Genomic DNA, 23,995 nt, shown 5'->3' with positions numbered 1-23,995 from the left:
GCAAAAATGAACGGTCCAGTGGGTCATTTTGGGCCTGGTCCTCAAAGGGTTAATGTACATTAGGAATTTGTATAACTTTCCATAAGTAATAATATATTAAAAACTACTTTTGGCCTGACGTCTCCTTTAAGTAGTGGATGAAGTATTGTTTCTCCACTAGGTGCCAGTGTATCCTTCTATGTATAAAACAGCTGAAGTAAATCATGGGTTAATGTTTTATATTGTACCATGTGTTCTGTGCTGACCAATAGGAGGTGCTCTTTCTCTCTCAACCTATCCTCTTTAGTCTTTCTCCTGCGTACACTCATCCCCACCACTCACAGGCAGGCATACAGCAGGCCTCTGTAGGAGGAGTTTTACTGGTGGAGGAAGTACAGTCAGTCTTATCCAGATTCTCTGTGAGAGAGGACACAAAAGACAACCGTTCCTGCAGAAGTTAGGCCAGGGCCTGACTGATGCCAGGACCCCTGTCAGGGACACAGTTCAGTTAAGTCTAGCCACGAGTGTGAACAGATGCAGCTAGAGACCAAAAGCTCTTTCAGTCAAACCACTATATCTACTATACAGTGCTAAGCACAAAACAGGAAGAGTCGTCACCAAGGAACACCCTGACCCATGCCAGGAACATGTCTAAACAGAGCAGGGCAGTATCCTGAACAAGATAGGAACTAGCCGCAGTAGGACAAAGCAAGCAGTATACAAGGTCTACGTATCATACTGCGCACTGCAGGTAATTGGGAAAGCTTGGACACCTAGCTACACCCAGATAACCATGGTTGGGGCTCGTACTACCCTACTGGGGCGGGTTCTAAGCTGCCAGAGGGCAAAAGGCAGTCAGACAGTGTCTAAACGTGAGTATGAGTATCACGTCACTCAAGATATCTATTAAAAGTTACGGCAGAGTACAAAGTTACACTGGGTTAGGGCTCCTCTGGCAAACTCCTCTGCTCTACTCTTCACTCTACAAGCACCACTACAACTATCTCTCTTACATCTCTCAAGCACTAAGGTCAAGCACTAAAGTCTGTGTCAAGATTTATTACTGTGTACTGTAGCCTACAAAGTTTTACAGTAAAGCTGTTATATTTTTATAGGACTCTGGGACTCTCTGGGACCGTAGACCTTAGGTTATTTTTCCCCTTTCTGTGGGTGGTGGTACTGACAGTCCGGGTGGGTCAGTTGCCACTCAGGATTGCGGTGACAAGAGCCCAAGGGACCTACAACAACCCGCAGGTTACCAACCATTTAGGGAACACAGCCAGCCATACAAACAAGCAGGTATCAACATGATACTTGTGTGCTGGACAAGCACAACACTAACATCACTGGCTGAGCTCACAACCAGGATAACCACCACCATCTTCCACCTGGTAGCAACCACCAGAAGTAGTGATAACTTTGTTAGACATTGCAATTTCGTTTTTTCTTTATTCAATATAAATAAATCGTACAAGTAAATGTTAAGTTCTCTCAATAACCATCCTTATAATAAATGGAGAGCCATACGGCTTAGAATCCCCGAATGATGAGACTTTGCTTCATCTGAGATGTAAATTTACTCTGAGTTCATAGATATAAACCCTGGATCCTGAGCCCCGGATCATTGCCGGCTGCGAGGACAGAGGAGGACGCAGGATCTGTGCATCTGGAAATGACATGGACAATTCGCATTTCTCAATTCTCAATACATCTCATTTCTATCCATATATTCATGGTGGTCTGTGCCACATCCCCCGCACTACAGAAATCATCATCCCAGTGTAGCCAGGACTATCTGATCACCGGACCGGAATATATGTTTTACCAGAGAGGAGACTTCATCATAGGAGGACTGTTCTCTGTCAACAGCGGCGTTCCAGTTAAGGCTTTTACTTTTCTGGAAAGTATCGTAAGGATTTTATGCTTATTGTAAGTTTCCTGCTATCTATCCCGTATGTATTACAGCTCATATATTACATTACAATATATACATTACACATCATTTATCTGCTATATAGTGGAATCAGGTTCTGTTTGGTTATTTATTTACAATAAAAAGATACAGAGATACATATAGGGTTACCTTAGTCCCCCCCCCAAAAAAGGTAACAGGTCATAAAAGAAAGACCGAGATTTCTCCTCTTCTCAAATCCATTCCTGGCTTTGGCTTAAATAATCTGTCAGATAAATCCCTCTGTGTAAACGCACTGTTAGGGTCCCATCGATGCCTTATTTTAAGCTATCCTGTAAATCCTTCACTATGCCTTATTTTCGGAAGATGTCTTATTTTCGGGGAAACAGGGTATTGGACAAAGTGTTTTTTTTTGTTTCCACTGATTAATGATAACCGATTGCAAACGACCTGAAATCATTCACCATAATACACAGAACGATAGTTGTTAGTTACGATGGTTTGTACACTTTAGTATATGAACAATCAGAATTACGACCAAACAAGACATACCGACGAGTTTTTCTTAGTTGTTTGATCGTTACCTGCGGAAAGATGGTCACTTAAATTCAAACAATATAACAACTTTTCGCAAACAATATATTAACTTTCCTTGTAATTGGAACTGACATGGGAAGACCATCGGCCGAAAAATCGTTCGAAGTGATAATCTTTTTGTGTGTATGCAGGCAACGGATATTCATTTGTATGTCGTTGGTCGCATCTTTTGAGCTGACCATAAAATGATTGTTAATCGCTCGCAAATCTATCAGTGTATGTATACATCGCTCGTTCATTATTACGATTGTTCCTATACTATAGAATAAGAACTATTGCAATCACAATAGTAACTAACGGCTATTGTTCCGTGTATTATGGTGAACAATATGGTGAAAAGCACAAAAACAAAAAATTGCAATAAAAAAAAAAAAAGAAAAATCACTTTGCCTAATAGGACACTAAGGCTTTGTTCACAAACCTGCAGTTTTATTGATACTGTTGTGATACTGTAGAATTTTCACTGAAATAACATACAGCAGTACTGCAAGGAAATTGCATTGTGTGTTCACTAGAGATGAGCGAACCGGGTTCGAGTCGATCCAAACCTGAACTTTCGGCATTTGATTAGTGGCGGCTGCTGAACTTGGATAAAGCCCTAAGGCTATGTGGAAAACATGGATATAGTCATTGGCTGTATCCATGTTTTCCAGACAACCTTAGAGCTTTATCCAAGTTCAGCAGCCCCAGCTAATCAAATGCCCGAACCCGGTTCGCTCATCCCTAGTGTTCACCATTGACCGTTTTGCTATTGAGTGGTACAGTAAAGCTAGTTTGTTCCAGAGAGGTAAAAATGTAACATTGTTGGGGCCAGTAGGTCCGGCCATATAATATAAATTCTATTTTATGGAAGTTTTACACGCAATAACATAAAAAATAAGGTACAAAAAAATGTGGTGGCATATGCTACTATTACTGGTTATTAACAGGTGTAGAAACAGATATAAAATGCTGACTATATCTGTACTGTGCAAACTTGGCCAATCACAGACTATATAGGTGTAAGGTTAGACAGTTTTTGTGCCTTATTCTAATTTTGCTCAAATACTTGTGACTTTTCTGTGATTAAGACCCTTATCCAACTCCTCCAGCTTATGGCCTGGCTTCAGTATAAAAGGGGGATGGTTTTCAGATAGTAAGTTTTATTATATATTTTATACGTTACTACTGCCAATGTCCGATAACACTGGTCAACAGCCGAAAATGTTCCGACATGAAAACAGTTGAACTTAACTAATTTTGGGGTGCTGAGTTCGAAAATGATGTTCAAATTTTGAAATTGGCTCTAATCTTCCAGATATAGACGTACTTTCTATATTTTTCACAGCCTGTGATACAATATCGGGAAAAGTTTGCATCATCAGTATTGCATCATCATCTTAGAATGACCAATATGGAAAAAAGGTATCAGGGTAAGGCTAGGTTCACACTGCATTTTTGCAATCCGTTTTTCTCATTGTTTTTTTGCAAAAAACGGATGCCTTTGTGTGCATCCGTTTTAATCCATTTTTCAAATGACTTCCATTATTAAAAAAAAAAACGGATAAAAACGGATCCATTTTTTTTTACGGACACAAAAATGAGGTTGACCACGTTTTTGTATCCGTAAAAAAAAACGGATCAGTTTTGATGCATTTTTTTATAATGGAAGTGAATGGAAAAACGGATGCACACATTTGCATCCGTTTTTTTCAGCCGTTTTTCATCTGTTTTTTTTTTTTTGCAAAAAAACGGATTGCAAAAACACAGTTTGACAGTTATCAGAGACAATCCCATGTATGAATACAAAAGACATGTAAATGCACCGAGAAGCCATTGAATAAGGACCTACATTCCAGAGTTCAATAAACATAATTAATTTGTAAAAATTCTTGGATCTGCCTGTAAATTGTAGTTGATTTCAGATAGAACTAAGTTTCCTATGAATATATTTCAAAAGTTTATGAACAGTAAACCTGCTTCCTTATGATTGCAGAAGTGAAAATTATTATGTTAATTTGTTTTCCCTAAGACCCATTGGCATCACAACATATGGGGTATTATCGCCCCTGCGAGCCCCTGGGACGAAGGAATATTTAATGAAGTAATCAAATATACAAATATTTTATTCCCCTCCTCCAGGAAGTATAAATAGGCCCTGCCTCCCTGGATCATCAGTCAATTATAAAGAGTATCAACAATAGGGAGGGAGTCTTGTGATGCCAATGGGTCTTAGGGAAAACAAATTAACATAATAATTTTCACTTCCCTTGCGTCCCATTGGCATCACAACATATGGGGAACTAGCAAGTACTGTCCCCATCGGGTGGGTTACTGATCACAGCAACATTAAGCACCGACTTGGCAAACCTTGTTCTTGTAGAACAAATGGACTCCACTCTATAATGTTTAACGAATGTAGAGAGAGAGGACCAGGTGGCAGCCTGACAAATATCTTCAAGAGGTACAGACGATCTTTCAGCCCAGCTGGAAGCCACGGCCCTGGTAGAATGTGCTTTGGTGAATTCTGGTGGAGTTAGATTAGCGGTAGAGTAACATAGGGAGATGGCATCGCAGATCCATCTGGATAGAGAAGGCTTAGACGCCTTCTTCCCTTTATTGTTCCCGGCAAACAGGACAAAAAAATTCTCTTCTTTCCGGAATGCAACTACCCTATCTAGATATATCCTGATAGATCTTACAACATCAAGCAGCGAGAGGTCCAACTGTTCTTCAGAAGATGCTGCGGGAGAAAATACCGGTAAGACTACTGACTGGTTTATATTAGCATAGGAAGCCACTTTAGGTAGGAACCCTGGAAGGAATCTCAATATGACCCTATCCTGAGAAAACGTCACATATGGTGGAGAAGATCCAAGGGCTTGGAGTTCTCCTACTCTTTTGGCGGAAGTAACAGCCAACAGAAAGGCAACCTTAAGAGTAAGACTCTTGAGATCCGTATCTTCCAGCGGTTCGAAAGGCGGAAGACATAATTGTCTTAACACAAGGGATAAATCCCAAGTGTCCACAGTCCTCACCAGGTTAGGTCTTAACCTGGTTACAGCCTTGACAAAGGTTTTAATTTCCATAAATTGAAACAGACGCAAGTTTAAGTTAGCAGAAAGGGCAGATATCTGTACTTTAATGGAATTAGGTTTTAACCCCTTGTCAAAACCCTCCTGAAGAAATTCCAAAATTTGTGGAGTGGACGGTTTAGCCGGGTTAATATTTTTAGATAAACACCAATTCTGAAAAATCTTCCATATACGAGTATATGATCTATTAGTGGCCTCACTACGGGCATGAGAAAGAGTATGTAAAACCTTCTCAGAATACTCCGTATTTAGAATGGGCCCTTCAGCCTCCAAGCCGTTAGGCTGAGACTGGCTAGATCCCTGCACAAATGATGTCCCTGGGATATCAGATCCGGATCTAGAGGAAGTTTCCAGAAGTCTCCCCTGCTCATGTTCATGAGCAGGGAAAACCAAGACCTCTTCGGCCAGAAAGGTGTCACCATGATCACTGATGCTTGATCCAGTCTGATCTTTACCAACACTCTGGGGATCATAGCTATCGGTGGAAAGATGTATGCCAGATGGAATGTCCAAGGAATGGTCATTGCATCTACTATCATCGGATTGTCTGAGGTGTAAAGGGAACAAAACTGGCTCAGTTTGGCATTGCTTGCTGATGCCATTAGATCTATTTGGGGCATTCCCCACCTGCGGGTTAGTTGAATGAAGACTCTCCTGGAAAGAGACCATTCCCCCGGCACTGTGAGACCCCGGCTCAAGCGATCCGCCAGAGTATTGTGGATACCTCTGATGTGAATGGCAGATAACCTGGATACCCTGGTCTCTGCCCATGTAAAAATCTTCTCTACTTCCTTGAGAAGTAGAGGGGATCTGGTACCTCCCTGTTTGTTTAGATATGCTACGCAGGCTATGTTGTCTGTTCTGATCTTCACTGCTTTGTGTAGAATGACTGGAGAGAAATGAAGTAGAGCAAGATATATTGCTCTGAGTTCTCTTACGTTCGAAGGTAGGCTGGATTCTAATGGACTCCATTTCCCCGAGACTGTGAGATCTAGATGGTGAGCTCCCCATCCTGACCCTGAAGCATCCGTCGTGATTATTGACCAATGTGGTTCTGAAATCGAAACTCCATGATTCAGTTGTCTCCACCAGATTAGGGACTGCCTTGACTGTGTGGACAGGGCGTGCATCGCATCCAAATCCTCGAATTTCCGGTTCCAAACGGATAGGATCTCTGTCTGGAGATACCTCATGTGCCATAGCGCCCAAGGTACAGCATCCGCTGCTGATGCGAGGAGCCCCAGAAATCTCATCAGAGTTCTTATTGAAACCTGTCGGGGAGGAATAAGGAATTGCGCACCTGTCTGAATCCGATCCACTCTGGGTGCTGAAAGAAACAACTTCATCTGGAGGGAGTCTACCAGAAATCCTAAGAATATCTTTGTCTTGGATGGTACCAGATCTGATTTTTCGTGGTTGATTAGCCAACCTAGTTGCTGAAGAATGTCCTGGACATAATTCAACTGTAGGCTCAGAAGATTCTGAGTCTGAGCCATAATCAACCAATCGTCTAGGTATGGTATGATCCTTATTCCCTGTAACCGGAATAGGACCATCATGGAAGACACTACCTTCGTGAATACGAAGGGGGCGGAGGTTATCCCGAATGGAAGAACCTTGAACTGCAAATGCCTTATGTTCCCTTGTACCTGAACAGCAATCCTCAGGTACTTCCTGTGGGCCGTCATTATTGGAATGTGGAGATAGGCATCCTGTAGATCTATTGTTATCATAAAGTCTCCCTCCTGGAGAAGAGGCTTTACAGATTTTATGTTTTCCATGCGGAACCTTCTTTTCAATATGAATTTGTTTAGATACCTTAGATCTATAATAGTTCTCCACCTTCCTGACGGCTTCGGCACGAGAAATATCGGAGAGTACACGCCTTGACCAACTTCCGACTGAGGAACGTCTTCTAGAGCTTCTATGGATAGGAGGTGAAGAACTTCGTTCTCTAGAGCTATCTGTTTCTCTGGCCTTAGTCTGCGGGATACAAGAAACCTTGGAGGAGGAGGAAGAGAAAAATGAAGGACATATCCATTCCGAATAATGTTTATCACCCAGGTATCTTTTATTAGAGTTTCCCAGGCTGGGAGAAATAGACAGAGACGCCCCCCCACCGGGACACTTCTGGCGTCAAAAATCTGGTTTTTTTGTGGAATCCTTATTCTGTTTTCCGGCGTTTCTCTTGGAATTATATCTTCCTCTTCCTCTGAGTTGATATCTTCCTCTCCCACGCTGAGGCGATCTTTGTCTACGAAAGGAATCACGTGACTTATATGACAATGGAAGAGATTTCCCTTTCTTATCAGACATCTCCTCCATTAGTTTATCCAGTTCAGTGCCGAATAATCTACCAGGTTGGAATTCCATGTTGCAAAGCTGGAATTTCGAATTTGCATCTCCAAACCATGGTTTTAACCATAACGCTCTCCTCCCTGCGGTGGAGAGTGCCATAGATTTAGAAGCCAACCTCGTTCCTTGTGATGCTGCATCACATAGGAAATCTATGGCCATATTAACTTTCTTGAAGGAGCGAAGGACCTTGTCCCTGCTCACTCCAGACTCCAGGTTTTCTTGGACCTTGGCTAGCCATCTTCTAAGGCTCCTAGAGACCTCGAAGGAAGATATCGACACCGCCCCTTGGGCAGCAGCTGTCGTATAGGATCTTTTGAGGGCTACCTCTACCCTTCGATCCATAGGGTCCTTCATATTGGACCCATCCTCTGCTGGTAACACAGTGCGTTTGGATAATTTTGCTATAGCCGTATCCACTTTAGGAGGTTCCATCCATTCTTTGCAATGTTCCTCCTTGAGGACATACAAAGTTTTAAACCTCTTACTCAATACTGGAGCCTTCTCAGGTTTTTTCCATTCGGTTTCTAACATGGACCTTGACGTCTCACCCACATGAAAAGCCCTCGGCTTTTTTGCGGAGGACGAACCTTCTCCTACTTCTTCTGGATGTATCTCAGCTTGAACAGCCTTACGTAATTTGAAAATTCTATCCGTGGTAAAATATCCTTTAAATAATTCTTTTTCATCCTCAGAGGTGGAAGAAGAAGAATCAGAGTCGGATGATGATCGTATTTCATCAACAGTTTTCCGTTCAGACCCCTAGGGTAGAAACAATATAACTATGTGTGTGACTAATCTTAATCCTCTATTTCAGCCGGAAGAAATATACTCACAGGCTGAGAAGTGGAAGGAGAGATACTCCTCTTACTCTTTTTCTTAGGACAGGAATGACGACAATCCTTAGATACAGCTAATGTTTTTTGCACATAATCCTTCACCCAGACCACCACATCTTGCACATCTGGTTCCTCATTATTAGGCGGAAGAGCTTTTGGTCTGCAGGATTCACAACGCACTAGAAACATATAGGTACTATAAGTTTCTTATGAAAAAACATAATAAAAATCTTATCTGATCAGATGTTCTTCATACGGTATTCATAGCCGTCTGGTAGAGGAGTCTCACAATCCGCACAATGAAAGTGCTTTCTTTTCCCAGGCCTTTTGTTAGATGGGCTGGTATCCATTTCAGACATCTATAAACATAAATGCATATTAACACCCTGTATTAGACCTAGTCTTATCAGGGAGATGCACTACCAAATTACGCCACTAGATGGCACAGAGTACAGAACAGCATACCTGTAGTGGATGTAATAATCCCACAATGATAAGGTAAAAACGGACTTCAGCAAGGAAGTTTAGCCACAACACAGCTTCCCTCTCTTGCTCCTGGTAAGTCAGACAAGTCAGACAGACCTCAGATCAGCAAAGGAAGTTACCTTATAAGAGCTCCGGACTGGAGGAGGTGATCCACGCTCCCCGCCGCACCGGAAATGACGTCAGACGCCGCGCCGCAGTGTGGAACGCATGTGTGCCTATGCGTTCCATAGACCGGAAGTGACGTACCGGAAGTACGTCATTTGGAACGCATTTTGCGTTCCACTTCGGCCTGAACGCTGTAACCAGCAGCTACTGCCTAAGCAGAAGCTTCAGAAAGGAGAAAAAGTCCTTATACACAGCCTGCCCCAGGATCCTGCGCAGGCTGTCCAACTGCAAACCTACAGGTACCTACAAAGAGCAAAACACAAGGTTTAAGGAGGAGGGACAAAGTCCCCTAGGGCTAACAGACAGACGAAGAAAAAAAGACTGATGATCCAGGGAGGCGGGGCCTATTTATACTTCCTGGAGGAGGGGAATAAAATATTTGTATATTTGATTACTTCATTAAATATTCCTTCGTCCCAGGGGCTCGCAGGGGCGATAATACCCCATATGTTGTGATGCCAATGGGACGCAAGGGAAGTAATAAATATGTCGGCTATTATACTGTATTCTATACAACTCACAAAACAGTAACATGAGAACTCTTCCATATCATGGAAACTAGAGACAATTCACATTTTTCCTTGTGATATTTGAATTTAGCACATAAAAATCATTAAGAAATGGCTAATTTTATTTCTGAACCAAACAACGTTTGAAAATTTGTTGGCCAGTGTTTTACAAAAAAAAAATTGTAAAAAATCTAACAAACATATTTGGCATCGTAGCATGTGGAATTGTCCGATCTAGTAAAATATAATATTGTTCCTGCACAGTGGAGTATAGGTAATGGGAAGAAATACAACGTGTTTTAGGAACTGTATCATTCCCTTCCTCAGGAACTACAGTTCCCCAAACGTGTTGCATCTGTTTCCAACAATAGAATCCTTGTGACGATCGTGCTAAGTGTCTTTTCCTAATCCTTTGAGGTTCATGCATGGGTATGGTCTGGCCTGGTTTTGAGGGAATTTTGCCCGAAACAGCCACTATTCTTCCCATATCCTACATGTGTAATGATTAGAGATGAGCGAACCTGGAGCATGCTCGAGTCGATCCGAACCCGAACTTTCGGCATTTGATTAGCGGTGGCTGCTGAAGTTGGATAAAGCCCTAAGGCTATGTGGAAAACATGGCTAGAGTCATTGGCTGCATCCATGTTTTCCAGATTTTTCCAAGTTCAACAGCCACCACTAATCAAATGCCGAACGTTCGGGTTTGGATCGACTCGAACCCGAATCCGGTTCGCTCATCTCTAGTAATGATGTAAGTCTCTATAGGTTACATGGCAATTTGCAACTTTGAACTGATAACTGAAATTGCAGGAGGCCATTAAAACCCAGAGATGGGGCATGCTCACCGGAAGTGTCCGCCTTCTGCAAGACAATGCCCAGTTCTCACTCATATAACCCAAGTGGGAGAAGACTTCTTTGGCTTCTGAGCAGAATTCTACTGCATCCCTCTTATTCACCCTAACCCCTCACCATTGGACTTCCACCTCTTTCCAGCAAGGAAGTCGGGGACCATTCACATGTCCACAATATATGGTCCGTACTGCGGACTGGACCTCGGAGCTCCCAACATTCATTATTATTCTCTGAGCTCCACAACTATTGAAATCTTTCTGCTACTGTTCTGATACAGCATGTCAGTACAGTAGCGAGAATGATATTTCAAGGTGACCATCTATATGTTAAAAAATTGTAGACAGTCTATAAGCAATAGTAACATGAAAAATGGGTTCAGAAAGAAGACTAACAAATTAATATGTTCTTTGATATAATAACATTCCCACAGCCCAAATGGGAAACTCTACACAGAACTGCTGACTTTTATTTTTGCTATTGATGAGGTGAACAAGGACCCGGAGCTCCTCCCTAATATCACTCTGGGTTATCACATATATGATACTTGTGAAGACAAGATCACCTATATCCACAAAATGTTTAATATTTTATCAAGGAGAAGAAAGGGCGTCCCCAACTACTCCTGCAGCCACCGTGGCGAAGTCATCGGTTTTGTCAGTGAAAAGTTTGAAGCAGCAAATATTTGGAATTTATATAATCATCCAAAAGTAAGAGTCCTATACAAGTTCTAGAATATATACTACTCACAAAAAGTTAGGGATATTTGGCTTGCAGGTAATATTTAGGCATCACTTGACTTCTCAGCCCTTATTGGTTGACCAAGCTGGAAGTCAGATAGCTACTAAATATAAATTAAAAAGTTATATAATTTTATAATTTGTGTTAATTAAGGGGGAAAAAAACAACGGAGTTGTCTTTTAAAACAGTAACACCAAAACTAAAGTAGAATATCAAAACTTGAAATAGACCACAGCTAAGAAGGAATGTGAATTCATATGGAAGAATTCCTTAATGGTCATGTCTATAGAGTTGACCGTATCTACAGGTTGCAGCCAGAATGGGTGCAATGGCTTTGCACCCATTCTGGCTGCAACCTGTAGATATGGTCAACTCTATAGACATGACCATTAAGCAATTCTTCCATATGAATTCAGGCTCCGCCACAATACTTTGAGTATGGGAAACTATGAAGGCATATATAAGGGGTATATACATTCAGAAAGTGCCTACAAACCCAAATCAAGGGAATTTACTATTGTTCTCCAGAATATAGTCAGAGACACTGAGAATTCCATGATAACAGACCCTTCACCTACTGCCAGGGCTAACTGGGAGGAAGCGCATAAATCTTATAGTGACCATTTATTAAAAATTGCGGAAGATAAGAGGTTCTTTCAAAAACAAAGCTATTTTCAGGAGGGGGAGAGTGCTGGACACCTTCTAGCCCCAATAGTGAAATCTCAGTCCGGTCCACCTCATATTATGGAATTGGTTAATTAAGATGGGCGCTTGGTCCGTACTGATGAGGAAATTCTGGGGACGTTATATGATTACTATTCAGAAATATACAGTATCAGTCAACCTTAACAGTTTCAAAAGAAAGCATAGAACACTATTTGCAGTCTCTCTCTCTCCCTAGATTGACTAATGCCCAGAAAGAACTGCTTGATGGGCCTTTGCAGTTGGAGGAGTTGGAGGAAGCCCTCCAGTCTCTCTCTAATAAGAAAGCCCCTGGTTGCGATGGCTGTCCGGACGAATTCTATAAAAAAACACCAAGAATTACTTCTCCCACAACTGCTAAAGGTTTACTGTGCGGCACTGGAAGTTGGGCTTTTGCCGGCATCCATGCGAGAAGCCACCATTGTCGTCTTACCCAAGCCAGGCAAAGATTTAACAGACCCAGGGTCCTTTTGGCCCATCTCTCTTCTGAACATTGATGTTAAGCTTCTTGCACAGGCGCTAGCAAACCATCTGACACGAGTCATTACATCCCTCATTCATCCAGACCAGTTTGGCTTTATGCCAGACAATCTACGCAAGCTATATATGAACATCCAATTAGGGGCGGGGGAGGGTGGGTGCCTGGCGGTGGTCTCACTCGATGCTGCCAAAGCGTTTGACAGCGTCGAGTGGGCCTACCTATGGGCGGTTATGCGACGGATAGCGTTTGGCCATGGATTCATTAGTTAAGTACAGCACCTTTATACCCAGCCGCAGGCGAACGGAGGGATATCCAGGGGATTTGCACTGAGGAGGGGCACCAGGCAGGGCTGTCCCCTGTTGCCTCTCCTCTTTGCTCTCACCATTGAACTGCTGGCCTGCTTATTGCGGACATTCACGTCATTTAGGGGTTTTCAGAGAGATACTTGGAAACAGAGCGTATCTTTATATGCCGATGATTTATTACTCTATGTTTATGATATTACTGCCTCTCTGCCGTCAATCATCTCACTCATTGAGGGATTTGGTCACAGATTGGGCCTCTCGATAAACTGGTCCAAGTCAGTGGTCATGATGTAAACTCCCACTCTCAGTGGTAGGCCGTGGTAACTTACTGAAAATGATACTGATGCCGCATTTACTGTATATAATATACAACTCCCCAATATGGAAACCGCAATGGATCTTTCATAAAACCCAGTGCCTCTTTAGAGAATTAGTCTGGTGCAAAAGGGCTGATAGAATTAAACTAGAAAACACTACAAAGGGGTAAGGATGCAGGAGGACTGGCTCTACCCAACCCCTATATTTTTTTTTGTAGCTGCCCAACTACAACAGATAAGGGGATGGGGGCTTACATTGCACATGGGACAAACAGGGTGCCTAGTGACTTGGGCTGGTGGCCATAGTTTACCTTTTAATTCACTTATCAGCAGACAGTGGCAGCAGGAGTTGCTGATCAGCGACGCACTTATGGGTGATGCTGATCAGCACTCAGTGGTGGTAAGACGCGTTAAAAAAAAAAAATGGAGAAAAAAACCCTCACTCTTTTTACCCCAAGGCTACTATATACACTGATCAGCCGCTAGGGGGTAGTAGAGTGAAGCTGCCGAAGATAGACGACGGGGGAACCCCAAGATCTTCACTCCTGACACCTGGATCAGGTGAGTATGGTGCAGAACCAGGTAAAACTTTATTTTAACACATTTATTGCCGTGATCGGCCGGCCGGTACTGGCACGCCTATCATGGCGATCGTGGGGGTGGCACCGTCACCGATGACCCAGAAAGCTGTTTTTAGCTGCTATTGGCTAATCAGTACGACATGGAGAGAAAGGAGCTGTTGCACATCACACCTATGGCTGAAACTAATGCCTCTCGGCTATATTTAAAAACCAATGCCAGGATGTTGGTATATAATTTGATCAAACCATATTGCCCCATGTACCATGTGCCGGTCTCCTGGGTCCCTACACTATCTCCACACTGTGTTCGGTCAGCGACCGCCAACCCCGCAAAGCAAGCACAAGCAGGGAAGGGAGGCCATAGAATGGCTCTGCAACCCCAATGTCACAGGACCAAACCCAAAGGGCCCCCTCAGGCACCACCGGCGGAGAAAGCTGCCGCCAAACAACACAAGTGTGAATATGACCTTGTACTCACCATAGCTCCTGCAGGTAGAATGGGAAAGATAGGAGGTACCCGACGTGTGCATAGGTGCCTCCTGATAATTTGGGTCATGTGGGTCTGGGTCTTACAAACAGGAGTGCCAACTGCTCAGAAAAGGGAGAAAAGTAAAACACGACATGGAGAGAAAGGAGCTGTGGCACATCACACCTATGGCTGACACTAATGCCTCTCGGCTAGCGGACCGCTGACACTAATGCCCCAACTGGCGGACCGCGGTCCGAACCCGGACCGCGGAGGCCAGCTGTCCGGACCCCTGGTCAGACCTCCTAACCGCCCCGGATCCGGTCCGTCCCGGGGCGGTTAGGAGGTCCCGCTCCCCACCGCACTGCCTCCCGCCCCATAGGCGTACTGTCCTTAGATGTCAGTACCCCTGTGGGGCTGGGGGCGGTGTCGGTCCGGCCCCCGGCTGATACGCGCTCTGTAGGGATGTCCTGGGGATTCCCCAGCAGAGCGCGCACCACAGACCTCAGTGTACGCTGCCGGCCTCTCCTTCCCGGAAGTGCAGGCCGGCGGCATACGCTGAGATCACTGATGCGCGCTCTGCTGGGGAATCCCCGGGACATCCCTACAGAGCGCGTATCAGCCGGGGGCCGGACCGACGGGAAGAGACGAAGACAGCCGCAGCGGGGAACGAGGTGCTAGGTGAGTTGTTTTTGTTATTTTTTTTTTCTGTCTGGGGGGCATCTACAAGGGGAGAGCGCACAGGTGGACTATATACTACAGGGGGGACCTCACAGGGGGCTATATACTACTGAGGGGGCTATATACTACTGGGGGGAGCGCACAGGGGGCTATATACTACAGGGGGGACCTCACAGGGGGCTATATACTACTGAGGGGGCTATATACTACTGGGGGGAGCGCACAGGGGGTTATATACTACAGGGGGGACCTCACACGGGCTATATACAACAGGGGGAAAGCACAAGGGGGGCTATATACTACTGGGGGGGACCTCACAGGGGGCTATATACTACTGGGGGGAGAGCACAGGGGCGCTATATACTACTGGGGGGAGCTCACAGGGGGCTATATACTACAGGGGACAGCGCACGGGGGGCTATATACTACAGGGGGAGCTCACAGGGGGCTATATACTACAGGGGGGAGCTCACAGGGGGGCTATATACTACTTGGGGGGAGCTCACGGGGGCTATATACTACTGGGGGGAGCTCACAGGGGGCTATATACTACAGGGGGACAGCACAGGGGGGGCTATATACTACTGGGGGGAGCTCACAGGGGGCTAAATACTACTGGGGGACAGCGCACAGGGGGCTATATACTACAGGGGGGGAGCGCATAGGGGGGCTATATACTACTGGGGGAGCGCACAGGGGGGCTATATACTACTGGGGGGAGCTCACAGGGGGCTATATACTACAGGGGGAGAGCGCACAGGGGGGCTATATACTACTGGGGGAGCAACAGGGGGCTTTATACTACTGAGGGAGAGCGCACAGGGGGGGCTATACACTATTGGGGGAGCAACAGGGGGGCTATATACTACCAGGGCAGTCACCCCCTTTGTACCTAATATCAAAGGCCTGGTGAGAGAGAAAAAAATGCCAGTTTTCCCGCTAATAAGCAGCAATTCTGTATATAAATAGTTGAACGTTTGTGACAAAGTAACAAAACACGTTTCCTACTGATGTTCAGCTCGGACCCTCACCTGACAATAGACCCCGGTAAGTGGACCTTCACTAAAAGTTGTTGAGTACCCCTGCTCTATACTGATCAGCCAATAGCAGCGCTCGTTTGCACGTAAATCACCCCCCGTGCAGATGAGCAGGGCATCGATCGATCGGGTAAACCGCGGGCGTAACTGAACGCCCGTTTGCGTTAAGGCACGAGCTGCGGGGGCGTACATTTAGGCCGCAGTCGTTAAGGGGTTAAAAGTTGTTTTTTAGGACAATAACTGCATCACCTGCCGGACCGACCCCAGGACAGATCTTAAGTTAAGAATCAGCTATCTGACAGTACAAGTGTTTTTTTTTTTTTGGGGGGGGGGGGGGGGGCAGATTTGCGAGTACAGAGTTGCTTTCATTTTCTGTATTTTTTCTTAAAGGAAGTGCTGCCATTATATACTACTTCATAGAATTCCCTCTAATTCTCTAGATCAGCTATGGAACAACCGAGTCAATGAAAAAGGACGATAATTTTTTGGAAACTTATTTTAAAATTGATCAGAATGAGAAGTTTTGGTGTATGGCGGCTGTATCTCTCCTCAAACACTTTGGATGGAACTTGGTCGGTATCATTTTATCGGATGAAGGTGACGGAGAATCAGAATTGTTGTATCTAACTAAGGAATTGGCCATATGCGGAATCTGCATTGAATTTGTCATTAGATTTTACAAACGTATCTTCACCAAACAGGAGAATATCATCAGACAGTCAAAATCTAAAGTCATCATAATTTGTGGTCAATTTTTTACTGTTTTTCTCACGTTGTTGGATATAGACGTCATCCACCGGGATAGAACTCTGGTCCTCAGTGACTCTTGGTTCACCCACTTTCAAATGATTTGTTTATATCCCCAATTGCTGAACTGTAGTTTGATTTTTGTACTGTATGACAAACCTGTCCCGGGTCTGAGGACGTTTCTGAGGAATATAACTCTGATTAATCGTCCGAATGATCTCATCCTAGAAGATCTCTATTACTATCATTGTGGATGTTGTTTTCCAAATGTTTCAAGGCTTCACATATTACAGCATTTTTTAAAAAATACTCTTAAAAACTGCACCGATGAAGATTATATTGACCTTAAATTTTTTTATTCAGGTCATAGATCGTACTACTCTGTGTATACTGCGGTATATATCCTGGCTCACGCTATTCATGACATGAACGACTATCTGACAATGAACTATAAAGGATCTACAGACCAGATGGTAATGTATACCGTGCAGACTGTTGTTGTAACCATATTAATCATGTAGGCAAGAGATCATCATTAGTGTTGATCGAACTGTTTGAATGGAGCATGCGCCTTACATATTCAGCGCTCGCACTCCACTCCTACTGTGTTATACAAGGTTTCATTAGATTGGATGAATGACTGGCCGATTGAATCTTTCTTAAAATTTTGATTTTCAAATTTTTGACACTTTTACAAAAAAATTTGTTAAGAAATTTGTCCTTCTGTAATAGTCCCAGTACTGTAGCAACTATAGTTTGGCTGTTTTATTGAAAGTTAAGGTTTGATTCCCAAATATTAATGAGTCTGACCCAAAATTTGCGGAGCTCACAAAACGTATTTCCAACTCTCTAATTATTATTGTAGATTATAGATGTGTAGACATGTGTAGGACTGCTAGTAGTGGCAGCAGTGAAGTATAGGACATGAGATATATATGCGGCTGAGTAGTAATTGCTACTATTTTGGGAGATTCATCTGGAATCTGTGAATTCCATTCATTCTCTCTCTTTTACAGATAAAGCATTTTGTTAAAAGAATCAATTACTTGGATTTCAACACGGAAAAGATTTCCTTCACTGAGGAAAGACACCTGAACTCTCACCTAACATTTCAGATAGATAACTTAGTGTTTGAAGGTGAATATTTTCGATTTTTGAATACAGGAGGCTATTTCACTACAGGAGACCGACACTTCTCTATACCCACCGAAAACATTCTTTGGAAAAATGGCAAAGTGAGTGTTTTCTGTGTAATCCAAGATTATGAGTCTCTGAGCATTTATAACACTACTTATAATCTACAGTATTTGTGATGTGAGGTGCTAGAAGGATGAAAATGCGTTAAATACCTATATATTGGATATTGATTAAAGGGGCCACATAATATGGTGGTGTTGGTGATCTCCATACAGCAGCCACCCCTTTGCTAGGTCCTTCCCTGGAGGGATATCTGCCTAGTCCCATCTTTTGAGACTCGTAACTGAGGTTCCACTGACCTTTTTGCGTATTGATGTTTCCCAAGAAGCAATGCACCTAGGATTTCACTATATTGAGTGCTTTAACCAGCAGCCAACAGTGTCTTTGGCTGGTCTCCCTGAGATCAGTGATCAGTTTCCTGTATTGGTCTATTAGGCATTGCTCCCACCTAACCAGAATCTTACTCCACACTGATGAGAGGAAACACACTGAAACAGCTGTCTGCGGATGGATACCTGACTTTGGTCTCCCAGAGATCAGTGATCTGTTTGCCAAATACCTATATGTGTCAATGATTACCCACATAATTCAGGGGTTAGGACAATGGCCTCATACACCATAATTTCAACTCTTACTAGAGCCTGCAGGAGAAATTATTATTAATTAAAAGGAGAAGTCCAGGAAAAAAAAAATAACTACAGTGCTGGCAGGGGGTGCGGGGAACATAATAAAGAATGTATACTTACCCATCCCAGTGCCCCCAGCAGCACAGCGTCACCAGCTGTCTAAGTGCCCAGTGAGTGAATAATATGGACTGTGTCTTCTCTGGTCCCAGTGAATTCCTATAGGCACCCAGTTACTTAATAAACTGTATAATCACCCAGAATCAGCCCTCCTTTCCTCTCCTCTTCTCCCTGTCCCTATACCGCTCTGTTAGTCTCTCCCTGCTCTGCTGTAACTTACTGCTGCCATCCTGCTCTCCCCTCCACACACAGCCGACTGGCCGACTGAACCCCCTTATATAGAGGGGGAGGCGCTGACATCACAGAGGGGCCTGCAACTGATTGGATGGACACAAGGGATTATGGTCAATACCTTTCCTCCACCCATTGAAGCTCCAGACAGCTAACATTTGCGGCTGCCATGTTTTGCCATGTTCCCTTAACGAATCCGCGTAAATTTGCTTCGCAGAAAGAAGTTAATTGCTTCGCTCATCCCTATTTGTTACACCAACTTTACTAAACTTGTTCCACTGATTATATTTTACATAATATTCCAGATGCCACAGGCTCGGTGTAATGATCAATGTTCTCCAGGATCCAGAAAAGCTCCTAATGGAGGATATCACGTCTGCTGCTATAACTGTGTGCCATGTTCTGAGGGGGAAGTGTCCAGTATAACAGGTGAGTAGATATTATAGGACAGATAATCGTGCACATGTTCAGAGATGATAAAAAACTTATTGACAATGTATATTTTTCTTCTAAGAAAACGATTTCCACTGTTTGTAGAGCCACAATAAGCTGTGGATGTCATCATCTCTCTATAAAATACAATATCTCTTCACATACGAAAAGGTTAAACTTAGTAATTACCAAAACAATTGAAACATAAGATCAGCTCTGTCTCTAGCCTCCATGTTGTTACTGAATAAGTAGGTGCGGGGTTCAGCCAGAAAGAAGTGACCACTGTGTATGGCTCTTGAGTCCCACAATGGAACAAAAACTTGGGATCCCTGTCCTCTATTCTCAGGGCAGTAACCACAACTAGGTACTGACCCCCAGTAGGACAAATAGCTGAAGCTGACATATCCTACTGACTAACACAGCTCTTCTGGGAAACCTCGGAAAATCTGCCTCACCCAGTTGTAAAGGCCTGGGTCTCGTACTACCCAGCTTGGCACTTGCTGAACTAGTTGGGCATTCAGTCAGATAGTACATTATCTAAACGTGAGTATGGGTATTCTTCTCTTCTATACTACTACAAGCTCATCTCGGCAGATTACAGTACTACTTTGATAAGACTGTCCCCATACTTATTCCTCAAGCTACCTTAAACTCTACTCTATCCTTTCTCGGTCACCTGCACCTGCTCCTCAAGTTGTTTTCAATATTATATAGTACTGCACTAAGGATCTACAGTAAACTGTTATCCTGGTTAAGCCTTGAACTCGTAGGGACGTCGCATCCACACCTTTCACTTGGTTTAACTGCTCTACCTCAAGTGCAGTTCCCGTTTGCCCTGGGATGCGTTCCAACACCACCCCTAGCCAACAAGTGCCCAAGTGAGCCACCACCCACCTTACATGGGTACCCCTGCATATGGCAGGCGTTCTTGGCGTCAAACAGTAGGAAGATGTTGTGCAGGACTTGCATCGGCTGGAGAAGTAAAAGGTGGAATTTTGTGGCGCACGCTTATAACAGGAGTTGGAGCGCGTAACAGGGCGATTTAGTGATAAAATAAAGGACAACACATTTCAAGGGTGAATTCCGTCTTCTTCAGGTCCAAATACATTATACAGATGTAGCCTGTGTTAACTTGATCACAATGACACATTTAGCTTGACATTCTAATTGACCTAACACATTGAAGCTTCCTGACACAATTGTTGTGTCAGGGGTCATGGTAACCCTGGCTACATCTGTGTATACAGTAGTATAGAGATCTGGGAAAGAGGGGGTTCACCCTTGTAACACGGTTTTCTTTATTTTACCAATAAATTGCCGTCCAACTCCCATACTCCCGCCTTTTTCTTCTCCAGCAAAAGCAAGTCCTGCATGGTGTCTTCATACATTATACAATGTTTATGACAATAAGAAAAACTACTAAAACAAAGGGAAGGACAACCAAATAACATTGACGGGAGATTTATCTGGCCACCAGTTTCCTGTTTTGCTTTGACTTCTCTTCATGATAAAAGTGTAATGGCATTTGGCCCAGGGCTTTATCATAAACAAGTATTTATTAAACAATTATTAATTTTGGTAACTCTTCCTTGTTACTGCTTGTGCTCTCCAGAATATATATGGATGTTTCTAATCTGACTATTGTCCTATGTCCCACAGACAGTGAGATCTGCCATAGATGTCCTGATGATGGATGGCCGGATGAGAGGAAAGTAACTTGTGTCGATAAAACATATACGTTTCTATCCTATGAGGAGGACATTGTCATCATTTTTATATTCACCTCTTTATTCTTATCTTCTGTAACCATTACTATACTGGGAATCTTCATCTATCACTGGGACTCTCCCATTGTGAGGGCCAATAACCGCACTGTGAGCTTCATCCTCCTGGTCTCCATCTTGCTGAGCTTCCTCTGTATCTTCTTGTTCCTCGGCCGTCCTGTGGATATAACCTGCATGCTGAGACAGACTATATTTGGGATATTCTTCTCTATCTCTGTATCTTCTGTTCTGGCAAAGACGCTCACAGTCTGCATTGCCTTCAAAGCCACCAAACCTGGAAGCACCTGGAGGAAGCTGATAGGTGTGAAGACATCTACTTATATGCTGGGGATTTGCTCCTCACTCCAAGTTCTCATCTGTGTTTCTTGGATGTCCGTTTCTCCTCCATATCAGGAGTTTGACATGACGTCCTATATGGATCAGATCCTCATTCAGTGTAATGAAGGGTCAGATATCTGGTTCTACTCCATGTTGGGGTATCTGGGGTTCCTGGCAGCGGTGAGCTTTGTTCTGGCTTTCATGGTGAGGACATTACCGGACAGTTATAATGAGGCCAAGTACATCACCTTCAGCATGCTGGTGTTCTGCAGTGTCTGGATCGCCATGATCCCGGCCTATCTGAGCACCAGGGGAAAATATATGGTGGCTATGGAGATATTTGCTATACTAGGTTCTACTGCTGGGTTATTAGGCTGTATATTTCTACCTAAAGCTTTCATAATAATGATGAAGCCTGATAGAAATATTAGAAAAATGTTTTAAATATAAAAAATAGGAAAAATGTAAATTTCATTTATAAATTTTAATATATTGAAACTGTACATTAATGGTGTGGAAAAATTTTGATATTGAATGACAACTTGTAATCGAGTGCTTGATTAGAGTAATAAACCCCACTGAAATCAATGGGAGACTTGAGCATTTAACCAAGTGCCTGGTTCACCTGAAAATTAGAGTCTGAACCCCAGGGCGTGCTATGCATCTTCACTTAACTCCCTGGCAGCAAGACTTTGCTCTGTTTAAGGGGTTAATACTTACCATCCTGTGCTCTTGTGTTGCGTCTGCTAACTTCACCAGGTCTGCTCCTTTATCTGCAATCAGTGGCTGAGAAAGACACCAATGCAGCTGCTTAATGGCTGAATGGAAACTGCTTCTCTACTCAGCCAGCCAATCAGAAGCTGCAGCGGTGTCCTTCATCAGTCGCTGAGTGCATATAAAAGTAGCCCATGTCAGGGCATGTAACCTATTTCTGCCCCCTCCCCAACATAGCATAGTCTGGCCCCCAAGGGGTTAAATAGGGGCACTTAAAGGAGTTTTCCTATATAGCTGGAGGTCATAGAGAAAATAATAAACATCTTATACTTACCTGCAATCAGTGGAAGACACCGCTAGCAGGACAAGGGGGAGCACAGACAGGTAGCTAAAGACAGAAGATCTGAGCCCTCTTACGATTCTTGGTTTAGGTCTTGTGTGCAGTACATATACAAAAGGCTGTAAAAATGCTTTATGCCACAACCATAAAACTTGTTGAAAGGCACCATCAAAAATCAATAATGCACCACATTATATAGTTCTATAGATACTAGACTCAAAGAGAGACCCATGTCGCAAGTTCACATGTTGTGTGATACCATTTTCTGTACTCCATACTTTTTGCTTGTCTTAAGAAAGGTCCCCTATCGTCCCATTGGCATCACAACGTATGGGGTATATTTGCCCCTGCGAGCCCCTGGGACGAAGGAATATTTTAATGAATAATAAAGTAACTCTTTCATTCCCCTCCCCCAGGAAGTATAAGTAAGTCCCACCGCCCCACACACCTCATTCTTTTTTTTCTTCGTTTTTGTAGCCCTATGGGACCTAGTCCCTCCCCTCTTATTTCAGGTAACCTGTGAGACTGCCGATGCAGGAGCGTGCAGGCAGGTATTTCCTTCACCCAAGTGGCGCTGTGCTGTTGCTGCACCCTTCCAGATGCTCACATGAAGTTGTATCTCTTAACCCCCAGGGTGGAACGTATTCAAGCAGGAGCTCAATTTCTCAATCCTCCACGACAGGTGTCCATAAGAACGTTGATGAAATTCCTAGGACTTCTTACCTCAGCAGCAGAAGCCGTCCCTTGGGCACTCTGGCACATGAGACTCCTCCAGTCAGAAGTTTTAGCAGTCTGGAATCGAAGACTGGAGGATCTAGATGCTCTACACGTCCTGTCTACACAAACAAGACAGTCCCTAATATGGAGGAGACAGGTAAAAAACATGGAGCCTTGATTTCAGAGCCAGTATGGATAACCATTACGACGGATGCTTCAGGCACGGGCTGGGGAGCCCACCTTTTTCAGAACATGGTCTCGGGAATTTGGAACCCACAGGAGTCTATCCTTCCCTCCAATGTACGGGAACTCAGAGCAATCTACCTTGCTCTTCTTCACTTCACTCCTGTTATTGTACACAGAGCGGTGAGAATCAGGACAGACAACATAGCATGTGTAGCTTATCTGAACAAACAGGGAGGTACCAGATCTCCTTTACTTCTCAGAGAAGTAGAGAAGATATTCAAATGAGCAGAAACCAGGGTGTCCAGGTTATCCGCAATTCATATCAGAGGCATATATGCCAAGCAGCGACCTGGTCTTCATTAACAACCTTTGTTAAACACTACAGGTTGGATTCGATTGTCTCAAGAACAACCTTTGCAAAATCAGTTTTGTCTGCAGCGATAATTAATAACCCACCTGATGAGGAACATTCTTGCTAATTCCCCATACGTTGTGATGCCAATGGGACGA

General features: G+C 43.7%; 1 long non-coding RNA gene across 2 annotated transcripts in view; it reads right to left on the bottom strand.

Annotated features, from left to right (window-relative positions):
- Positions 1-1,408: 1,408 nt before the first annotated feature.
- The window catches only part of LOC138797258 (uncharacterized), a 45,303-nt gene continuing 22,716 nt past the window's right edge, over positions 1,409-23,995 (bottom strand). The window contains exons 3-4 of one of the 2 annotated variants that reach the window (XR_011363910.1): positions 1,805-1,876; positions 1,409-1,645 (exon numbers count right to left, since the gene is read on the bottom strand). This is a non-coding gene — a long non-coding RNA (uncharacterized lncRNA). Of the gene's footprint in view, positions 1,877-23,995 lie in introns of both variants that reach the window. The other variant, XR_011363909.1, reaches the window with a different exon arrangement.

The sequence above is a fragment of the Dendropsophus ebraccatus genome, chromosome 7 (assembly GCF_027789765.1).
Source record: "Dendropsophus ebraccatus isolate aDenEbr1 chromosome 7, aDenEbr1.pat, whole genome shotgun sequence".
In the NCBI taxonomy this organism is placed as follows: domain Eukaryota; kingdom Metazoa; phylum Chordata; class Amphibia; order Anura; family Hylidae; genus Dendropsophus; species Dendropsophus ebraccatus.
Note: the sequence above shows the minus strand (reverse complement) of the source record. Positions and strands in the feature narration are given on the sequence as shown.